This window comes from Melospiza georgiana, chromosome 6 (genome assembly GCF_028018845.1).
Source record: "Melospiza georgiana isolate bMelGeo1 chromosome 6, bMelGeo1.pri, whole genome shotgun sequence".
In the NCBI taxonomy this organism is placed as follows: Eukaryota; Metazoa; Chordata; class Aves; order Passeriformes; family Passerellidae; genus Melospiza; species Melospiza georgiana.
The window spans coordinates 50288220-50304015 of record NC_080435.1 but is presented as its reverse complement, the minus strand read 5'-3'; the positions used below and the strand labels follow the sequence as shown (position 1 = coordinate 50304015).

The following is a 15796-nucleotide window of genomic DNA, read 5'->3' as shown; positions in this document are numbered from 1 at the left end:
CATGTGTGTATTTAGGAGACCAGTACAACATCTGATTGTGTGTGAGTGCTGTTAAAGGGTAGATAGGAACAAAACTGGTTTTGCCAATCTCTCCAGGTGTCTTTAAAAATTCGACTAACTTTTGTATTTTTGGAAAGGAATATAAATTTTTGTTTATTAATTCCTTCAGAATGAAGTGAATAAGAAACTGTTACTTTGAATACTTTATCAATTTGATGAGACTATCTATTTACTCAGTGAAATTACTAGACATCTGTCTAAAATGTTCCCCATGAGATAAGACCATCATCTTAAGTGTTCCTCACCAAATAAAGGTACAATATTGACTTTTGTTAGGGTCAACTTCCTAAAGAACTTAACAAAGAATCACTGCAGCAAAATAAATACTTACCCCTTATTACAAATGAAGAATCAGACATAGAGATGCTAGGTAAAGTTTGCTTAGCTTGAAGTGATAAAGGAAATTTGTAACAAATCTCAAAGTAGGACCTGGTTTACTCTTAAATCTCTATTATGAATTAAAAAGACATTATTAATTATACTTTTCAAAACATTTTAAATTCAAAAGGAAGGTGCTGAGGCAGGAAAAATACTTCTAAATCTTGCAGCTCTTAAAATATCATCTGTATTCATTCCCCAAGTAATTAATTTGTAAAAGAGGAATGGAATATGGGGTAGAAGAGATCCAGTCTAAACAGTACCCAATAATTCAATGGAAAGGAGATGAAGTATTAGAAGAATTAATGAAAACACTGTGAAAGAAAAGCTACTCGGTGAGATCCATTGGAAGTTTCACTTTTTTCCTGGCAGTTTTGTGATGCTAACAGACACATGATTTTAAGGGAAATAATTTTAAATAAGTTGAAGCTTCTAAGATGAGAGCTGTTTGAAGTGCATTAAATTAATCCAATTAAAGGACTTTTATGAGTTTCTAAAGCATTTCTATGTTTCCTTTGGTCAAGGTCCAAACTCATATGCATAGGCAGTTTTCCTCTACTTAAATGACTGAATTGTCTTGACTGTGAAGTGTCTCCCCCCATCCCAGTTAGAGTGATATTTATAGGTACAAATGCAATTTATCTGGGGGCAGTGTATATCCTACACTGTAGATTCACTCACATGCACACAAACAGCAGTGCATAGGATCCAACTGTAACGATGCAAAGAACTTCTGTTTATCATCAAACATTTCATATATTCCATTACATGTGAAAGAATTATTATCTGTCCTGTTGCAGTGCAATGCTTTTTCCTGTAATGGAATTTTACTCTGCAAATTTATTTTGGTATTAAAAGGTTCCACTTTATAATGTCTATGGTTCAATCAGTGATCTAAAAGGCACTTAAATACTTTGAACAAGATACATAAAACGCTTTTATTGCAAAGCTCTGCTGTATCTACCAATTTTACCATTGATCTCTTTCCATGTAAGGCAGTTCTGGAAGCTGCCCATGCTGTATAAAATCACATGGTGGCTTTTGATCTCCAGCTGGTGATTAAAGCACATTATGGAGGTTTGAAATTTTCTTGTGGTCATTAGCATACCTCCAAACACTTCTCTGCTAAATAGTAGTGTTGTCACTATATGCTATTTAAATTAGAAACCAGAATTCTATAAACTTATTATTTGCTATTCTTTGTAGCTAAGAGGATCCAGATCTCTTGAATGAGGTGAGCTTATACTTAGCTGTGGACTTCCTGATCAAATAGCGATTTCTTAAGGTGATTTGGCCCTAGAAAAATGCACAAAAGAATGAGGTTATATTTTTTAAAACCCTGTTTTGATGCAAACAGGGAGAGCTCTGTGCCTTGTACTCCCTATCTACAGTTCCCTATTTCCCACTGCTTAAAAACATCACTATCACTTCCAAGGTCACCAAGCTGTCATATGTTTTCTACAGTGGATTTTTAAACAACACAGTATTAACTCTTTTGCTTGAAAGTGGAAGAAATAGTATCTCTCTGCTACTTTTTGAAAATGCATTTGTGTGTTGGGAAAAATACAGAATCACCATGTACTTGTTACTTCCTCTAGCAATCTCTTCAGTTCTTTCACAGAAAATAAATGAGTATGCCAGCTTTATATATTTTTATCTTTCACTTTATTATATTAGATTGCATTTTATTTGTATATTTTTGCCAACTATACCTTGCCAAGAAGCAAAGCTTATTGAATGTTACCCAGATACAGAGGAAAACATAGCACATGTTCAAGGATATTACAGTCAGTAAATACCAAATAAATTCAAAAGCCTTGTTAGTTATGCTACCCTGTCTCCTGACTCCCCAAAATAGAACAAATATAGGTAACCTGGTTTCTGACAAGTCAGTGGTTCCAGATGGTTAAAAGGGAATAAAATCTGGGTCGAGGGAAAAACATTGGCCTGGAATGGATTTTGCAGTTGTAAGGGAGACATTTGAAAGGACAGTAAAACTTGTGGAAGAGATGTGCAGGCAAAATATCAAGGTTAGCAGTTATCAGCAGACCTATGAAGAACACAGTTTTGAGTCAATTATACTGTGTGGCACCTTGAATTATTTAAATCTAGGAAATAATAATTTCTTGTCTCTGCATTTATCCATCAGTTTCATGAGAGACAGCACTACAAATTTATCATTTAGGTAATATTTTTACTTACAAACTGCATGCTAAAACAGCTAAGATCTTTTATAAGATTTGGAGACAGCAGTTTTTGTCTGAGGAGCATGTTGTTCAGAGAAAAAAAAACAAAAAGCTAATGAAAATTAGCATATTTCATCCTTTTTAATATCAAAAGTTAATCCATATTCATATAAATAGTTTTTTTGGTGAATTAATTGTCTCATACAAACTTTCTTTGAGAAAGTAAAAGAGGCAGAAATCTTTGACTGTTTCCTTGGAAGGAAATGTAATACAATGAAAATTAAAAATAAACCACTGCAATTCATTATAATTCATACTTGTCTGTCTTCTGGCAAGCTTTATTATACAGAAATAGCTGTCTGGAGAAGAAAAAGTACTCACAGATCTGCTATTCTATACTTGAGCATGGCATGGAATCCTTCCTGTCATGCTACTGCACTGCATGGTGTTGGTGTTCATGTCCATGCTAGTCTACATCATATTTACATGACATGTAACAAAATAAATGATTTGGGTAAGAACTGGTTTTCTCCAGTCTCTAATGGCGCTAAAAAACTCTAAAAAAGTGTTACCACTAGGTGTCTCATTTGGTTTCAATGTACTACAACCCAAGAGCAAGAAATGCTCCACAAAATTTGACAAAAATACAATTGATTACTACTGACATCCTCTCCTTCATTACACCAGCACACCCTCAATTTAGTCACATGCATTATTGTAATCAAGCTGTCAATCAGATTTTGGAGTATTTCATTTTTTGACATAATTACAGCAGAATCCCTACAGTCTAGAACATGGGTATGGCAAGATTGATATTGTGTTACAAAATGTGATCTGACAAAAAAAGAAATGATGCTTCTGTGCAAAAATTAAAGAAACACTGAACTGCTAATGTATTTACCCTGGAAGTGTGTTGCATAAGGTAGATTTTCAAGAGTCAATATAACTGCCTGCCCATTCATTGTTCTTGTGCTTTAAATGTTTAAATGTTGTTGGTGTCATTTCTATTTTTGCTTACAAATATATAGCTTTAATTTTCTTAATTGGAATCAACTGTACGGAGAACTTTTTTGCTTTTAGGCTTACAGCAAAAGATTTAGAGAAACAATCAGAGGAGAAAGGGGATGCCAAGGAGAGACTTGGGCTGATGTTGATATTCCTCTGAGACAACCCCATCTATGAAGAACCACAAAGCCAATGGGCTCTTTCATTGGCATTTCTAAACAGCTCATTGATAAGACATTTAGAGTATATATTGATACCTTTTTCAAGAATTTCACATTCCTGGTTTTTGATGTATAGTAGAGAAAGTAATTTTTATTGTTAATAATTCAAAACATGAGAGGTGCAAGTAGAGGTGGAAGGCTCTTTAGATGGAGATCCATCTGTCAGCAATTACAAGGGCTCCCCTGAACACATATGTTACAAACTTCAGCCTGGCTCAGGTGAGCGTTAGCCAGATAGAGGCCCTCTCACTTTTGGGACAGCAGTTTGTCTTTTAACCAAGAAGGTAATTTTTACCATCTGATGACTATTTCATGTCCTCTGTGAATGAGTTTGCAGACCCCAGCATCATTTTATGTAGACAGATGTCCCCCTTCACAAAAACAACTGTCACAATTGGCAATGGTTATCACACGTGCTGGCAGCAGCACAGGCTCAGGATGAATGGAAGGGAGACAGGAGAGCATCCTCTGGCTGCAGGGAGGCAGGAGAGGATGGTGGATGTTTGCAGTCCCTGTGGCTGCAGGGAGGCAGGAGAGGATGGTGGATGTCTGCAGTCCCTGTGGCTGCAGGGAGGCAGGAGAGGATGGTGGATGTTTGCAGTCCCTGTGGCTGCAGGGAGGCAGGTGGGGATGGTGGATGTTTGCAGTCCCACTGACTGTGCTGCATTTCAGTGTGCAGGACTGGTAGTGCAGGGAACTCCTGTGTGACCAGTGCTCTTTGCTTTAAAGGCCACTTGTTTGGATATTTGTAGACACGTATTCCACTAGAATAGCTTGATGCAAATGTGTGTAGATAGCTTAGGACAGCTTCTTTTATGATAATAAATTAATAATTGCTTTCTTTCTGATGGTGGTGGGGAAAACTGCAAACACATTTTTCACTGAAGAGTTATGCATGGCTTTAAGGAACTGCAGAAACACACATGTAGCTTCACACACAGTCTCAGCACTTTTCCAACCTCGACTTCAGGAGACACACTGTAACTCTGCTCCTTCTCTCCATCTTCTTTCTGTCCTCAGGGTCTCATTTGCTTATTTTCCATATCACAGGCACTGGCCCTGTTATTCAGAGAACTACTGTTTTACTTGAGTATTATCTCACCTCCTAAGACCTCTGTTTTTAAGATCTGTTTTTTCAAGTTGAGTTGCTGTATTTTCATGCAGACATCTGTTGAAAGCATTGAATTAATTAATATAGTAGTAGCAACTAGGAAAACATGATAATCAGTTTTGTCCTCTGCCACAGTGAAATTACCAGGGCAGAGAAAAATTGTGTAGAATCTGATGGGCTCTCTGTTTTTTGATTTGTTACTGGGACAATAGGTTAAATTTCTGGCTTTTCCTTCCATTCCTCCACCTCCTTTCCCTTCAAATGCTTGAACCTGACTCCATCCACCCATACAAAAGATGTCCTTGCATATATCATGGTGGAGGTGGTGAGTTCCACATTCCCTGCAGACTGACTGCTTTTTGACAGGAGATGCTAAGTCTTGTCCCTCTCCAGCTGCCTGTAGCTCATATTTTGTTGAATTATACTAGGAAGAAAGTGTTTATTGTTAAAACAGCTAATTTTTTCAGTAATGACGTGGCTTTGAAGATATTTAAATGGTATGAAACCTACATCAATGATATAAATAAAGAAGCAAGTTCAGCAGTTTTTATGACACTGTATACTGACAGTATTCTAAACTGTCCACTAAACATTTTTCATTCTCCCTGGAATATCAGCATACCAACTGCAATATTTCCATCAATGTTCTTTTACTTGCTAATAATCAAATTGAAGCCATCAACCTTTTCATTTAGAACTACTTGCTCCAAAAAGTAAGCACAGCCATTTGAAACAATTTTGTAGCTATGTCAGATAGAATGTTAGTTTTAAATTGTTGAATTGTAAGACTGCCACCTCGTAAACATATTGTAATGTATATTGGTCTATTTTGGTGAACAGCTGAATAATAATGTACTTTAAAAACAGTTTGAAATGCATCTTCTAAGATATAAAGCAGAGAGGATGACTAATATGAGAACATGGCATTTCACAGCAAACTTAATGAAAGCTTGTGAAAACTACAGTATCTCATCACCACACTGGCTGCATTGGCTGCAATACAGTCAATACTATATTGACTGCTAGAAAGGCTATAAGTATAAAGCATTCCATCTCTCCTGATGAAAGTAACTTAGCTGGGTCAAGATTGATGGGTAAAAGAGTAAATATTCCAGCTTCATGAATTTTATATAACTTATTCTTGAATATTTTTTAGAATTGTGTCCCGTCTCCTTGACCAAAGTAAACTTTGCTTTTCCTTCATTTTCAAAGAGCCTTTTGAGAATGATCATTAAAGTAGGAGCATATTTTTAATACATAATTTATCTGCAGAGCCCCAAAATAGAGCCTGTTTTGCCTACATTTCTAGTTATAAAAACTTGAGAGGGTACAACTACTTTTAAAAGTAGATTGCCTGATGAGGTGTTTTAGCCTTTTTATTAAGTTATTTATTTAAAGTTGCAAATGTTTCCTGAGTGCTGCTCTTTACTTGGCTTTATATTTTTTGTGTGTGAGGCAGCCTCCTAGCAGAGGGGCAGTTCTGGCTCAGGCATGAAATCATTGGTGCTGTTTGCTCGACCCTGCATGCAGACAGAGTTAAATTATCCCAAAGTGCACATGCTGTCTCTCTCTCCTGCTTGTGTAGATGTTATTCAAGCACTTGTTTGGGGATGAAAAGCTCCCTTCCTGTAGTCAGCTACCATGGAGTACCTATTCAACATAGATTCTACATTGCCACTCACTCTTAATCAAGACCCCATGGTATGGCACACAGCACTCACACTCCAGGCATCAAAAAAAACCTACATACTTTCCAAAATCTTTAAAAAACCCCAAACAATATAACCTATATAACCAGAAACAATACAGTCCTATATAACCAGCTAAAGATACACTTGCTGCCACTTCAGCACTGATATCTTTGTTCTGTTGTTTAGATTAAGCTCAAAATGTAATTTTTTAGTGACTAATTTTTGTGTCATATGAAAGAGAGAAAGGCTATGTTTGGGAATGTTCAGAATGTGATGCAAGAAAATTTTCTCATATAAGAAAATTGAAAGGGGAAATCGTATGCATGGAAGTTTGCAATTGGTCAGATAGGCCACATAACCTTTTCCTGCAAATGTTGTTTGTCACATCTCTGAATTGGCAGAGCATCTGCTGGAAATAAAAAAACTATTATGTCATCCTAGAATCACAAAGGTGAATGGAAGGAAGAGGTATGCATGTGTAGGTGTGTACCTTCCTAGGGATGTCCTGAAAAACATTTGTACCTGGTCTTTAGAACAAGCCACTTGTGAACAATTAATTCACATTACAGGTATAATATACTGGGTAGAAGTATTTGAAGTTTTATTATTGATTAAGATTCTAATTTATTATGTATAATAATCTTTAGTTACTAAACACTCAAAAGATGGAAAGCATAAAAGACTGGAAGGACATATGGATAATTTTCTTCATAGAATGACATATTTAACTCACACACAGCCTCAAGATTGTTGGTTTATTTTTCCCCCAATGGAAAGCTAAGCATAAGGTAAGGAGTGCAGGTTATTATAAAGCATCTGAAAAGTTCCTTGTAAAACACCATTTTTAGATGAAGGGATTTTTTTTCAAATTAACAACATAGCATAATGCAAATCAACCTGTCTGCCCTTGTGTGGTCATTTTTACCAGGGCAGTATGATCCTGGATTGAACATGAATCCTTAAAGGTGTGGTCTTATGGTGTTTTATTCACTTTTGATGTGTCGTGAATTCATGTTTCACATAAATAATGAGCTGCAAAAACTTTCAGGGTACTAATAAATAAAATAGAGTATTGAAATAGTCTGTGCCTTACTAACAGAGGAAATAACACAAAAAAAATCAAAATTATCATGAGAAATATGCACACAGAAATATTCAGAAAACCCATAGGAGATGTTCCAAGAAAGAACCAGAAGGGACATTTGCCTAGGAATAGAAGAAGCCTGGGGATTTAACAGATGAGTGACAGAGATGACAGCAGGTAGGAGTGGGCAGCTGAGGGGTTTGGTCTGGTGGCAAGGAGAAAAGAATTGCACCTGGTGTTCTGGGCACAAAAGTTGTTGGGAAATAGACAAAGCACAAAGAGGGCAGACAGTCCAGACAGAAGAGGGCAAGGAGAACAAAACTGGAGTTACTGGAGAGAAGACATGGCCAACTGGAAAGCCTTTTCAAATCAGCACAGATTGTAGAGCAAAGGACAAGCAGAGGCAGGAGGAGGAAAAAGAAAATATGGCTCTTGCAAAGATCTCCACTACTCTAGTAAGTAAGCTTTTTCCAGCTGAGGAAAGAGGGAAACTGAAGCAGACAAGGCAGCAGGTAGAAGATACTTGCCAACTTCAAGTTTCCCAGCCAAGTTTGTTTAGTATGGTCACACATGCTACTCTTGGCACCTGCCAAGTTGACCATTTATTTGTAATGGTTCAGATTTTTACTTGTTCCCTTTTCACTGCTTGAAATGATCCTGGGTGACTTGCATCAAAATCTAGTTTAGAATGTTATATGATGGGTATCTGGAAAAATGTGAATTGTACAATTACACTGTATTAAGGAGCAGCTTTTTGCCAGCTACAATGCAGCTCTGCCAATGCACTTCAGGCTTGACTTGCAACACCCTGCATAAAAATCAGTGCTGTCTCTCTTCAGAGCAGTGACTCAGTCATGCTGAACTATGCCACCTCTGTGGCAGAATATAGTCTATTGTATCTGTTTTATAACCTTTATGACTCAGAATCCAACACAGTTATCACAAAAAACAGAGCAGTTCCAAAAGTGTATTTGTAATGCAGACAATTTAATACATCATCATTCAAAGAGCAGTTGAAATTTCAGGCTGGTAACAGCAAAATATGTCTTAAATAAAGATTTGCATTATTAACAAGCTGCATCATGTTTTTCAAGATCCATGGAAGAAGACAGGAATGGGTGAGTTTGGTTCCTTTTTCCTGACCTCATTACTAACCAAAACACATTGGACTGGACAACTCAGGGACCTGAAACATGGGTAGTTTTAGTTTCTAATCTTGTGCTGGATTTGAAGTATTGACCTGTATCAAGGCTGGTAAAAAAAAAGATTGCCAACTTATGTAAACAACTGCAAAGAGTTTAGTTGTTTCAGTACATTTCCTAGAGAAAAACAGGGTACAAATAACAAAAACAGCCTTATCTGCCTGTTTTGAAGTCGGTATTGCAGACTGAAGAGCAGCAAACTGTTAGGGAACTGTTCTGAAGTGTGTCTCTGTGGTTTCATGTCACACACAGACACAAGCTCCAACATTTACCTGACTTGGTTCCTGTTTGAGCCATGGTAAGGTGCAGCCATAACAACATTTCTTACCATGAATAGGCAAATTTTGAGCCACCAGGTTAGTGTTTACCTACTCTTCTTGATTCCTTAGTATCAAAAAGGAAACTCAGCTGCCAAAAGCTTTTTTTGCCCCCCACAGAGAAAATTTATATCCGTCTTTTACAGGAGGTTTTGAAAATGGTATTACAGAACTGTAGATAAAAGAAACTTCACAGTTTGCTATAACATGGCCATCATGGCTGCCCTGATCTTCATACCTTTAGCAAAATAGATTCTGATCCTCCTTGAGAAGTAGCTTCTTCACAAACTGAATAACTGAGTTTAACTTACACTGCTAACAGAGATTTCTTTTGTGACACATTGAGCCATCCAGTGGCACAGGCTGAAAAGACTACTGCATGTACTTGTTAATTTCTCCAGTGCCTTTCTCTATATCAGAGATGTATCAGTGGTTACAAAAAAACAAATGTAAAAAAACAAAGCAACACACTCCCCCTCCCTCCCCTTCCAAAAAAAACAAGAAAGCAAACAAACACACACAAAAAAGCAACAAGACAATATCAAATCTCTGTTTAGTGATAACTGCAAAGACCTAAAGGTAATGAGCATTTCTATTCATTTAAAGTCAGACAGAAGTAGTTTCTTGACATTGATTTCATAGAGAAGGGAGATAGGGAAAAAAGAAAGAAGCAATGAAAAATTTCGAAAAGGAAAAGTTTAAAATTCCAGGTTGAGGCTGCATATCTGCCCTTAAGTCACTTCTTTACACATCTATGCTTTTCCAAGTTGAATAGTTAAAATTAGATCTCAGTCTTTGGCCACCTGCATATTCTTGTCATACCAGTTTGAGTTCATTAATTTACCCCACATCACCTCACTTTTGTCAATGCCAGAATCTTGTGGCTGAAAAACAATACTTTAGTGTTTGAAATAGGTAGAGATAAGTATCTGAACACAGGAGAGAACCAATCATTGAGGGCTTAAATGAGCAACTAATTAAATATAGTGTGATTTTTAATTTTTTTTAAGATTGCAAGAAATTAAATGCTGAAGAATGGTGCTATAGCAGTAGTTGGTAGAGCTTGGCTTAGTGTGGGCAATGAAGAAAGATCATTAACAAATAAAATAGGGAGCACCTCAGGGGACACGCCTACAGACAGTCTGTCACCCACTGGTTTTAACATTTCATTTCAAAATTTAATTAGATATCAATTTCTGAATGCCTAAATGAAACCAGCCTCTCTCCATTGCACTAACATGCATCAGTTTTTAGTGATAAATTTAAGGCTGTAACAAAGTTCCTTGTCCTAAATTTTGAGGGGAAAGAATAACAACAGAAGAGCCAGAAATGACATTCTGGGTTCTAGCAACCAACAAACCATCCAACAAAAGTAAACAATTTTAATACCAATATTTAACTCATTACTGATGCACTGGAAGCAGTAACAAGGCCTTATAAAAATAATATTTCTCACTAACTTCAGAAAGGGTAGGACTGGTGTCCCTGGTTAATAAGGAAATGCTTCATTGATCACAAAAGCAATGTGAGTCTTCCATCATTCTAGTAAAATTTATGACATGTAAGTCAGTAAGAACTATTGTAGACTGCATGGGACTCCCTACTGTCAAATAGATCATTGCAGAATCTGGCTGCAGCTACTTTAGGATGTCATAAAGAATGAAAAGTGTTCTATTTTGGAAACAAACTAAGCACTAGTCAATGTTTCCCTTTCTAAAGTAAGCAAGTCAGTTCAATGTCCAGATGATGGAGCAGGTGTACTCCATGTCACAATGTAGAGTCTTGATGTCTGCTTTCTTACTGAGACAATCAGTGTTTGGAAGAGACCAGTAGCATAGATCACCTCAGGATTTCAAGTTTTTTTTTGCCAAAAAATAACACAGCTACATTTTTTTGAAGTAATTGTTAGCTAGTGAGAAATATGAACTGTTGTGCAAACGTGAGAGCTGCCTTCATTACTGCTGTCATTTTCACTGGGGGTTTTTTGGACCAGCAGTTCCTATGCTTCACAAATAACACAGTTGTAGTAGGCTTAGCTGTGTTCTGCAGCAGGTGGGCAGGATGAGACTGTAAACCATCTGTCCATTCATCTATCTTAGACACATATCTCCCCTATTTCAATTATACTCAGAAATCATTTCATTAGATGACTGATAAATTCATTTCCATTTATTCATGGGAATGAAAGGCCTGGGGTGCTTCCATCTTTCCTTCAGACTGGGGCTCAAGTCTGTAGTGTCCATTCTTTTTGCAATAATGCTCCACTCACTGGACAGTCTTCCTTCATCCTCTCCAGCATCTTTCCCTATCTGAGGCTCCCTATTTACCCCTTTGTATGGGCTGTAAAGAGTGAGTCAGTTTACAGAATTTGCCTCTTCACGTTAATTCACTTTATTCTGGATATTCAGCATATGAGGTATTCATAGGTACCTTAATGTAAATGGACTGATCCAGTCTTCAAGTTTCATAGCTGCACTATTCCCATTTCAGTGCAATCCTACCATTTCCCTGAGTATTGCAGTGAACTGTACTGAAGTAGCATACAGTATCCTGGGGTGATGTTAACTGTGGACTGTGTCTATCTAAAGTGAAACATCAGGGGGTTCATGTTCCCTCCAGCATGGGAAAGGACAATTTTACACAGGGTTGTTGAGCTCCTGTCAAAGAGCAGGTAGCTGTGCCAGCAGTGGCAGGAGTGGCTGCACGGAGGAGACCCAAGGGCGGGCAAATGCTCCCTGGGGCTGCAGAATCTGAGACTGGGGCTGGGGCACTCTTGTACTGCAAGGGCAGGTGGAGGCTGCCCTGTGTGGAGGCTGCTGGCTCAAACAGCCCTGAAGGCTGTGCCTGTGCAGCCTGTGCCTCTCCCACGCCTCTGCAGAAGAGAGTTTCTAAGGGCTAAGAATCATATGTCCTTTTTTTATTATTATTACTTTAAATTATCACCAATATTCATTACCTGGTTTGAAAGCGGGCAACACCTGGGCAAAAGGAGAATCTTTTCAGTAATGCTTACTGTCGAGTACATATTCATACAAATAGCAAAATTTTCACATGGAGCCAAACATGTTTGGACAAGGTCTTACGGGGAGGGCATCCCGTCTGCAGGCAGCTGACTGTGCAATTGGAACTGGAGCAGTCAGCTGAGAAGCTGCACCTCCTCTGATTAGCATTGCCCAAGATGACCCTGTTCCTGAGCAGATCAGCAGTGCACCTCGTGTCTCTGCCTTTCCCATAGACACTGTTGAAGTGCTAATGCGAGGAACATGGATGTCTTATTTGCTAGAAACCCTGCAAACAGAGAAATGATTAAACTGCAGAGGATAGGCACTAAGCTCAGCCCCACAACCCTGTTAATTGCTTAATATGGCATCGTGTGTAACAGATTCTCTCTGCCATGGTAAGGGGCTCTTTGTTGGGCACTTAGCCCAGTAGCAAACACAAGCTGGTTCAGCTTTGCAGGGCCCGTGGTACAGTGCAGGGGGGCTTCAAAGTCTTCCCAGAGATTGCTTCCAAACAAAGTTTCTGCCTGTACTCTGAACCAGGGGGAGGTTTCTGATGGGAATTCCTGTGCATAGAAGGGGCTGCATGTTCTCAAATCGACAGTGGACAGCAATAGCCCACTCATGCTCTGCAACAGCACTTGTGGTTGCAGCACTGAATTGATCTCTAAATTGTGAGACACTCTGAAGGTGCAAATCCTCCCACAGGCAGCACCTGGGGCCACTTCAAGGCCTCTGTTTTACTTAAACCTGAGCAACCTGCTAATGCATGGTAAGACCTGACACCTGGCCTTAGACTATTACCACATTTCCTTGATGTTTTCCTTAGCCATTGCCCTCACGATACATGCAGAAATTGAGGTACCTTCCCTCAGTGTGAAACCCCTTTATTCTGGCACAAGAACAACAAAGCTTTTTTGTTCTTCAAAGCAGCACAAACACACCACGACAGTGAGAAGCCAGCCAAGTGTCTCCCGGGCCGACAGTGCATCCCGAGCTGCGTTCCCTGCAGGTCAGCGGGGCTCTCCGAGAGGTGCGAACCCCCCACACCCCCAGAGCCCAGGGAGCGCACGGGAGAAGCGGGGCGAGGAAGAGGAAGAGGAAGAGGAAGAGGAGGGTGCGCGCCCCGACGCCGCCAGCGCTGCCCCGCAAGCCCCGGCTGCATTGCTGCAAACACCGCATCCTCCTGCTGGGAGCGGGCTGCTTCTGCTGCCAGCCTCGGGACTGGAACGAAATGAAATTAAACTCTGCTCCCAGCGAGCGGGAAGGTGAGGCGAACTTGGAGGAGCCGGGTATCGTGCACGGCTCCTGCTTGCGGATGTGTTACGCACAGGCACACGCAGGCAAAGTCACACTCACCTGGGGGTCACGCAGCAGTGACAGCCACGCTCCATCTGCTCACCAAGAAAGCCAACATAGTGTTAAAAAGCAGCCAGGATGCTCAGACCAGATTGGACTTTAGACAGGAAATTATCTTTTCAAATTTTGGTTGAACGATAAGAAGCTTTTAAAACTAAAGAAATGAATGATGTATGCAAAGCTGTACTTGAAATGATTCTGGTGTTGCAAATTGCCACGCTCTTACTGTGGAGCTGATGAAAATAAATGAAGCTCTGCGTTGCTGGGCTTTTTCCTCCCCCTTCTAATAAATGAAATGAAAAAGCCCCATTATTGAGCCACCTGCTTCAAATTCCTAATTGTGGTAACTGAATTCTGAAATTATTTGTTAGCTGTGTAATATCACACGCATTAAAAATACTGAGAGGCTATTAAGTTCTTTAAAACCCAGCACTGGATAAAAAGGTGCAGCTATCTTCAGATTTTTATTTCCATGAAATAACTTTTCCAGTAGAGAAATATGTTCAAATCCTACAAGTGCATCCTGAAAAAACCCTGTTAATTTACCAGTTAGAGAAGCTGCAAAGTAAAGACCCAGGAGAGGTCCATTGACATATTTAAATATTTTTTAAATAGTGCTGTACGCCATGCTGTTCCTATTTTTCTAGCATATAAATATAAATGTTTCAGAAGACAATAGAAATCACATGAAATATAAATGTAATATTTCTAATGAACAGGTGAGTGTGTGTACATGTCTCTGAAGTGTCTTGCAGTATGCCTGAACTATTGCTGCATGTGTGTATAAAGCATCTCATTTAATTCCTAACAGTTTCTCATTTTAATAATGTTCCAACTTAGATTTCTATGTATATAGTTTTTATAAATTAAAAAAAAAAAGATAATTATCAGGACAAGCTAGAAAGAGTTGTTCTTGAAATATTTTTTTAATCAAAATAATGTTTCTAGTTGAAACTCATTGTTTTGATTTTTTTAATGTGAAAGGACTGGAATCTGTTAAAAAGATCTTCTGCAAAAAGTTGTTCCACACACATCCTATAAGGTCTTTTTTTTTTTCTCCCCACAAATACAAATATGGATAATACAAATATATATGCACACACAAATTTCTAGACAAGATGCAACCGTTTCTCTTAAATTAACTTCTTACACATAAAATCTCAGCACAGAAATGAGTAAAGGGTTAAAATAACAATCTCAGAATTCAACTCAGCTGTGACAATATCCAGCACATTGAACTGCTGAAATCTACATGGAATTAGACATCCTTTTGCCCATCGAACCAAATTAACTGGTTTGCTGTTACCTTGCACAAGCAGTATTTTCGAGGACGGGGCAGGGGAGGAAAAGGGATTCTATTGCCTATCACAGGCAGCTCTCGCAGAGCTCGCCCTCTTGCTGCCTTCCCCACTTCCAGCCTGGAGCCAGGAGTTCCCGAGCAGCCCGAGACCAAACCCCAGTGACAACAGTTCCCTCTCAGCTTTACACTGGCACACAAAGGTGTCCTGTTGGCAGCAAAACCTGGCTTCCTCAAACAAGGGGCTATTTCAAACACGAGTACAAACACTTGGAATCTGAATATTTTTAAAAGAAACAACAGAGCGAGAGGAAGGGAACAACCAAAGGGCTTTGTCGAGAAAGTGAATTTAACAAAAAAAGTTAATTGTAAATTGATTAAAACAGAGTAATTGCAAGTGGAATATAGCAGATGCTATTTAAATAACATTATAAAAACGCTGCAAACAAGGAACAAATACAGATCTTGTGGGGATTAAGAGGAAAGGAAAAGTTACACATTCTCAGTTAATTTATTTGATTATTTTACCTCTTTGTCATATACAGATTGACAAATTCAAAGTTGTGTTTTGATTGAAATTTAAAATGATATGATGATTAATTTGTACGTACATATTTTAGCTCTTGACTTGCTTGCAAACTAGTTATTACAATTGCTGATTTGATTATGTGCTGGTTGTACTTCACAAAGAGCCTGAACCAAGGTGCTGGCAAATCATGCCTGCCTTGGAAGCTGTGCTGCCACATTGCATGCTTGGCCACCTAGGCCATATGCTGTTATTCCTGCCCCTCAGTTGGATAATGTTCTCCACCACAAAGAGCTCCCAAAATGGCCACACAAAGATCTGTGCACTTTGACTTGCTGGAGATGAAGATTTCCGTGTATG

At 38.8% G+C, this 15796-nt stretch overlaps 1 protein-coding gene across 1 annotated transcript in view; it reads right to left on the bottom strand.

Moving 5' to 3' along the window:
• Positions 1 to 13712, bottom strand: part of VRK1 (VRK serine/threonine kinase 1) — a 47391-nt gene extending 33679 nt beyond the window's left edge. Inside the window, exon 1 of the mRNA XM_058026496.1 lies at positions 13614 to 13712. The gene's annotated coding sequence lies outside the window, so the exon portion shown is untranslated. The remainder of the gene's footprint in view (positions 1 to 13613) is intronic.
• Positions 13713 to 15796: the final 2084 nt, after the last annotated feature.